This window comes from Staurois parvus, unplaced genomic scaffold (assembly GCF_062004578.1).
Source record: "Staurois parvus isolate SC_StPar_1 unplaced genomic scaffold, SC_StPar_1.0 ptg002107l, whole genome shotgun sequence".
NCBI lineage: Eukaryota > Metazoa > Chordata > Amphibia > Anura > Ranidae > Staurois > Staurois parvus.
The window spans coordinates 24913-33216 of NW_028319903.1; positions in this window are offsets into that span (position 1 = coordinate 24913).

Genomic DNA, 8304 nt, shown 5'->3' on the forward strand with positions numbered 1-8304 from the left:
ATGACCCACGGTGTTCTGGGGCTTTCTTGGAGGTACTAGATGATGCAGAGTGTCCTGCAGGGGGGTTCTTGGATGTACTAGATGATACAGGATGCTCTAGAAGGTTCTTGGAGGTACTATATGACGCAGGGTGTTCTTGGGGATTCTTGGAGGTACTAGATGATGCAGGGGGTTCTAGGGGGTTCTTTGAGGTACTAGATGATGTAAGGTATTTTAGGGGGTTCATGGAGGTACTGGATGATGCAGGGTGTTCTGGGGGGTTCTTGGAGCTACTAGATGACGCAGGGTGCTCTGGGGGCATTCTTGGAGGTACTAGATGACTCACAGTGATCTGTGGGGTTGTTGGAGGTACTAGATGATGCATGATGTTCTATGGGGTTCTTGAAGGTACTAGATAACACAAGATGCTCTGAGGCGTCTTGGAAGTATTAGATGATACAGTATGCTCTGGGGCATTCATGGATATACTAGGTGACACAGGGAGTTCTGGGGGGGGGGGGTTCTTGGAGGTACTAGATGACACAGGGTGTTCTGGGGGTTCCTGGAGGTACTAGATGACACAGGGTGTTCCGGGTGGGTTCTTGGAAGCACCAGAGGACACAGGGTGTTCTGGGGGGTTCTTGGAAGTGCTAGATGATACAGGATGCTCTAGGAGCTTCTTGGAGGTACTAGATGACACAGGGAGTTCTGAGGCATTCTTTGAGGTACTAGATGATGCAGGGTGTTCTGGGATATTCTTGGAAATACTAGATGATGCAGGATACTCTGAGGCATTTTTGGAGTCACTAGATGACACAGGGTGTTCTTGATCATTCTTGAAGGTACTAGATGATGGAGTATGCTCTGGGGTATTCTTGGAGGTACTAGATGAAGCATGGTGATCTGGGGGGTTCCTGGAGGTATTAGATGATGCTGGGAGTTCTAGGACATTCTTGGAGGTACTAGATGATGCAGGGTGTTGGGGGGGGGGGGGGTTCTTGGAAATACTAGATGACACAGGATGCTCTGGGGCATTCTTGGAGGTACTAGATGAAGCATGGTGTTCTGGGGGGTTCCTGGAGGTACTAGATGACACAGGATGCTCTGGGGGGTTCTTGGAGGTGCTAGATGAAGCATGGTGTTCTGGGGGGTTCTTGGAGGTACTAGATGATGCAGGGTGTTCTGGGGGGTTCGTTGAGGTACTAGATGACATAAGGTTTTCTGGGTCGTTCACTGGATGATGCAGGGTGTTCTGGGGGGTTCTTGGAGGTACTAGATGACACAAGGTGCTCTGGGGCATTCTTGGAGGTACTAGATGACATAAGGTTTTCTGGGGCGTTCACTGGATGATGCAGGGTGATCTGGGGGGGTTCTTGGAGGTACTAGATGACACGATGTTCTGTGGGGTTCTTGAAGGTACTAGATAACACAAAATGCTTTGAGGTGTCTTGGAAGTATTAGATTATACAGGATGCTCTGGGGCATTCATGGATATACTAGATGACACAGGGAGTTCCGGGGGGGGGGGGGGTTCTTGGAGGTACTAGATGACACAGGATGCTCTAGGAGCTTCTTGGAGGTACTAGATGACACAGGGAGTTCTGAGGCATTCTTTGAGGTACTAGATGATGCAGGGTGTTCTGGGACATTCTTGGAGATACTAGATGATGCAGGATACTCTGGGGCATTTTTGGAGGTACTAGATGACGAAGGGTGTTCCTGATGATGGAGTATGCTCTGGGGTATTCTTGGGGGTACTAGATGAAGCATGGTGATCTGGGGGGTTCCTGGAGGTATTAGATGATGCAGGTAGTTCTAGGACATTCTTGGAGGTACTAGATGATGCAGGGTTTTGGGGGGGGGGGTTCTTGGAAATACTAGATGACACAGGATGCTCTGGGGCATTCTTGGAGGTACTAGATGAAGCATGGTGTTCTGAGGGGTTCCTGGAGGTACTAGATGACACAGGATGCTCTGGGGGGTTCTTGGAGGTACTAGATGAAGCATGGTGTTCTGGGGGGTTCTTGGAGGTACTAGATGATGCAGGGTGTTCTGGGGGGTTCTTTGAGGTACTAGATGACATAAGGTTTTCTGGGGCGTTCATGGAGGTACTGGATGATGCAGGGTGTTCTGGGTGGTTCTTGGAGGTACTAGATGACACAGGGTGCTCTGGGGCATTCTTGGAGGTACTAGATAACTCACAGTGATCTGGGGGGTTCTTGGAGGTACTAGATAACACAAAATGCTTTGAGGCGTCTTGGAAGTATTAGATTATACAGGCATCTCTGGGGCATTCATGGATATACTAGGCGACACAGGGAGTTCTGGGGGGGTTCTTGGAGATACTAGATGACACAGGGTCTCCTGGGGGTTCCTGGAAGTACTAGATGACACAGGGTGTTCCGGGTGGGTTCTTGGAAGCACCAGAGGACACAGGGTGTTCTGGGGGGTTCTTGGAAGTGCTAGATGATACAGGATGCTCTAGGAGCTTCTTGGAGGTACTAGATGATGCAGGGTGTTCTGGGACATTCTTGGAGGTACTAGATGATGCGGGATACTCTGGGGCATTCTTGGAGGTACTAGATGATGCAGGGTGTTCTGGGGGGTTCCTGGAGGTACTAGATGATGCAGGGTGTTCTGGGGGGTTCTTGGAGGTACTAGATGATGCGGGATGCTCTGTAAAATGTCTACAAGCAATATACAACCAATCCAAGAAACATCTGAAATAATTGCTGTGCTGCTACATTAAATTCCATCTCTTCCATTGCTGCACTGGCACATGACCGGTAATTATGACGTAGAACAGACAGTTTTTATTTCAGACACTGACAATTGAGCTCCATAATCCACTTTACACATCAGAGGGGCTCTAACCTGCAGTTAGTTTATTTTCACCATCCGGCCCCCCTTGTTTGTTTGTGTTGGATCAATGACAGCTACAAAGTGTCTGTGGACAATGCAGAGCGGCATATGGTGTCACAGAATGGACACAATTGCAGCGTGTTAATGGGAAGCATATGGTAGGAGGGAGCGGCCAGCATATGGAATCAGACAGAAAACATGGCGGGAGGGCAGGTGGAGAAATGTGGGCTGCTGATGACGGCCGGCGGGGAATCCATCTTTGATTGTAAACATAAAAAATCAAAACACAAATCTATTAATGCAGGCCATAGACGGATCGAAATCTGTCCGTTTGAAAAAAAAACAAAAAAAACAAAAATCAGACGTCCAATAGGCTGACGTTACCAGCAACGGTAAAAAAATCAGCCGATTTTTGTCCCGTCTACGGCCGGCATTTAATTATTTCTGTCCCTGCAGAGAGCTCCGCTATTATATTTGACTTGAAAAGTATTGCGGTTGCAACAATGTATCCATTTGTATCCATTTCAGATACAGATGTTTTTATTCGGATACAAATAGATACATTGTTGCAACCGCAAGACTTTTCATATAAAATATAATAGCAGACTGGACTTCTTCTTCCTCTTCTTCCTCCTCTTCCTCCTCCTCCTCCTTCTTCCTCTTCTTCCTCCTCCTTCTTCTTCTTCCTCTTCCTCTTCCTCCTCCTCCTCCTCTTCCTCCTCTTCCTCCTTCTTCTGCTTCTTCTTCTTCTTTCTTCTCCTTCTCCCATCATTGCCGGGAAAATTGGCCGATTGGCTAAATCGGCCGATATTTTTCCAACTTTACAATTGTGCCAAGACCCTGAAAAACGGCCGACCAATTAACCACATACGGTGCGAAAATTGGCCGATTTTTTTCGGCCCATTTTCAACCCATCTATGGCCTGCATAAGACCCAACTATTAAAGATAAAAAAAAAAATCTTACGTTTGGGCACATACTCATAGGGGGTATGCTATAGCATGTGCGTATGTGCGTTAGCACGAAACGCGTCAGAGAAGGAGCTACAACGCTGTGACGTCACACTGCCAAGGCAATGTGGTGGCCCGGCAGCCATCTTGCCTATACACATGGTCAGTGTCTTTTTGATTTTTATTTGCCTTACATTTGTACCTGTGACTGGATTATTAAAATTTGAAGCAGTATCATGTGTGGCCTCCTCCTTTTTTGGACTCTTTATGAGTCCAACCATCCGCAGAGTTCTTTGCAAAGGAGAGAGAAGCTGCTGTCATCCATGAGCTATCCAGGGAGGAATCCATACCAGGCTGTAGAGGCCCCTTTAAGACGCTTCAGCTGACCTTCTGAGATATTGTTTTCTCAAATACGCAATAACTTTGCGCATCTGGTGAGTGCGCAATTTATTATTTGATTACCACCAGAAGATTTGGGAAGAAATCACTCCTGTATTTGATATCTCACTACTAGACTTCACGTCTGACCGTTTATGTGGATTTTGGTTTTGCACCCTATGCGTGATTTTTCACTTTAATGAGTGATTGGTTATTCAATTTAAATTAATTTCCATTGGACTATTTTATTGCTGATCATATAGGAGCTGCACCTTTATTTATACTTCGATAGAAAATAAATGTTTTCACTTCCTTCAATGCTCCATCATAGACAGGTCTTAACTCCAAAATATTTATGAAATGAAGGCTCTAAAGCAGAGATGGCCACCTTTCTCGAAATTGTGTGTGTGTGTTGGGGGGGGGGGCATCAAATGTGGCCCCTGGCATCACCAATGGGCAAAAGGATATAGTCAGACTACAGACATGATACAAGAGCTGGTCTGAGACTGCAGACATGATACAACTGATGGTCAGAGACTGCAGACATGGTACAACTGATGGTCAGAGACTGCAGACATGACACAGGAGATGGTCAGAGACTGCAGACATGATACTGGAGATGGTCAGAGACTGTAGACATGATACTGGAGATGGTCAGAGACTGCAGACATGACACAGGAGATGGTCAGAGACTGCAGACATGGTACAACTGATGGTCAGAGACTGCAGACATGACACAGGAGATGGTCAGAGACTGCAGACATGACACAGGAGATGGTCAGAGACTGCAGACATGACACAGGAGATGGTCAGAGACTGCAGACATGACACAGGAGATGGTCAGAGACTGCAGACATGGTACAACTGATGGTCAGAGACTGCAGACATGGTACAGGAGATGGTCAGAGACTGCAGACGTGATACAGGAGATGGTCAGAGACTGCAGACGTGATACAGGAGATGGTCAGAGACTGCAGACATTGAGTCATTTGCCTTGACTGAAGCCTGCGGGGGGTGACAACACTGGAGCACAGCTGGGAGACCGAACGTTGTCACCATTAACAGGAAGCGCCTGAACAAGACCCCCTTATGGCAGGATCGCTGGGGATTCTTTTACCGAAAGACCTTGGAAGCGACATTAACAAATGTACCAGAGATTATAGCGATGGATACTTTTGCTACATTGTCTATAAAATCAGATATCGTCTCATCGTGACCCCCCCCGGGATCCACGCAGAGACTCTTGTGCCTCCTCCGAGCGCTCGCCCCTCTCCTGCCCTCCCGGCTCAGTGTAAGACATGACTGTTTTACTTCTTTTTTTTTTTTTTTCCTCCTCTTTTACTTTTTTAAGTGTGACCTCTGGCATCACCAAGGGGCAACTGGATATAGTCAGACTGCAGACATGATACAAGAGATGGTCAGAGACTGCAGACATGATACAGGAGATGGTCAGAGACTGCAGACATGATACAGGAGATGGTCAGAGACTGCAGACATGGTACAGGAGATGGGCAGAGACTGCAGACATAGTACAGGAGATGGTCAGAGACTGCAGACATGGTACAGGAGATGGTCAGAGACTGCAGACATGGTACAGGAGATGGTCAGAGACTGCAGACACGATACAGGAGATGGTTGGAGACTGCAGACACGGTACAGGAGATGGTCGGAGACAGCAGACACGATACAGGAGATGTTCAGAGACAGCAGACACGATACAGGAGATGGTCGGAGACAGCAGACACGATACAGGAGATGTTCAGAGACAGCAGACACGATACAGGAGATGGTCAGAGACTGCGGACATGGTACAGGAGATGGTCAGAGACTGCAGACATGATACAAGAGATGGTCAGAGACTGCAGACATGATAGAATTGATGGTCAGAGACTGCAGACATGATAGAATTGATGGTCAGAGACTGCAGACATGATAGAATTGATGGTCAGAGACTGCAGACACGGTACAGGAGATGGTCAGAGACAGCAGACACGATACAGGAGATGGTCAGAGACTGCAGACATGGTACAGGAGATGGTCAGAGACTGCAGACATGATCCAAGAGATGGTCAGAGACTGCAGACATAGTACAGGAGATGGTCAGAGACTGCAGACATGATCCAAGAGATGGTCAGAGACTGCGGACACGGTTCAGGAGATGGTCAGAGACTGCAGACACGATACAGGAGATGGTCGGAGACTGCAGACATGATACAGGAGATGGTCAGAGACTGCAGACATGATACAGGAGATGGTCAGAGACTGCAGACATGATACAGGAGATGGTCAGAGACTGCAGACACGATACAGGAGATGGTCGGAGACTGCAGACATGGTACAGGAGATGGTCAGAGACTGCAGACATGATACAAGAGATGGTCAGAGACTGCGGACACGATACAAGAGATGGTCAGAGACTGCAGAAATGATAGATATGATGGTCAGAGACTGCAGACATGATAGAATTGATGGTCAGAGACTGCAGACATGATAGAATTGGTGGTCAGAGACTGCAGACATGATAGAATTGATGGTCAGAGAAACCAGCCAAAAAGGCCACAGGTTGCTCTCCGGGTCTCTAAAGCCCTATTGCGCCATTTGCCTTGACTGGGGCCCGCAGGGGTGACAACACTGCAGCACAACTGGGAGACCGAGCGTTGTCACCATTAACAGGAAGCCCCCGAACAAGACCCCCTTATGGCAGGATCTCCAGGGATTTTTGTTACCGGAAGACCTTCAAAGCGACATTAACAAGTTTTTAGCGATTGGATACTTTTGCTACATTGTCTATAAAATCAGATATGGTCTCACGGTGACCCCCGGGATCCGCGCAGAGACTCTTGTGCCTCCTCCGAGCGCTCGCCCCTCTCCTCCCCTCCCGGCTCAGTGTAAGACATGACTGTTTGACTTCTTTTTTTTTTTTTTCCTCTTTTTACTCGTCTGATCTGTCATTGCCCTGGACGGCTGAACAGGTCCCAGTCCGTATTGATCACTTAATTTATCTTTTCTTAACACGGCTTGCAGCGTCTGGTGCTGCGTGTTGGAGGTATTGAGACCGAACAGCCGGCTGTTCATATTGTCCTGACTGGTTAGGTCCGGGAATAAAAGGGGGAGCAGGTGGTGTGACTAAAGTAGACCCTTCAGAGAATAGGCCAACCTCCGCTCCGGTCCCCACCCTCCAACTGTTCCACATTAAAGCGCTGAACTGAGGTCCTACAGTCCGAATTTTACACCGCCGCCTTACAAACCGGACAGAATCTCCTTTGTGGAAAGCTCTTTGTTAATCGGCAGACGGTTGTTGCTGGGGGGGGGGGGTTGGGGGTGGGGGGGGGAGTAAAAAAAAAAAGTATTGTCATATGTGCGGAGAATGAGGACCATGCAAGCACCAGTCAAGGCCAATTACTCGATATGGCCTCAGAGGTTCCATTTCATAAATATTTAGGAGATATTAAGAGTCTTGTATGGAGGGAATTAAAAAGTCGTTATTTTGCCCCGTCTCGTGTCTGGCCGTGGGTTGGGTCGGCCTGGGATCAAGCTGAGATTTACGGAGTTGAAAACGCCAGCGAACGGGGGCGGACCGACCATTTGGAAACTCGGGCACTGCCCGAGGGCCCGGGGTCAGTAGGGGGTCCTATGAGATGCCCCTGGTTCCTTTTTCACAGGCTTTTTTGAGTTTGGGCAAGGACACAGGGGCCCCATGATCACCTATTGCCCGGGGGCCCCATGAGTTGTCAGTCCGCCCCATGAGATGCCCCAGGTACCTTTTTCATAGGCTTTTTTGAGTGTGGTGAGGACACAGGGGCCCCATGATCACCTATTGCCCGGGGGCCCCATGAGTTGTCAGTCCGCCCCATGAGATGCCCCTGGTACCTTTTCCATAGGCTTTTTTGAGTTTGGGCAAGGACACAGGGGCCCCATGATCACCTATTGCCCGGGGGCCCCATGAGTTGTCAGTCCGCCCCATGAGATGCCCCTGGTACCTTTTTCATAGGCTTTTTTGAGTTTGGGCAAGGACACAGGGGCCCCATGATCCCCTATTGCCCGGAGGCCCCATGAGTTGTCAATCCGCCCCTGCCGGCAAACACCTCGTGTCACGTGGTGCTGCTGGAAAGAGAGCCAGGTGGCTTGGCAATTTC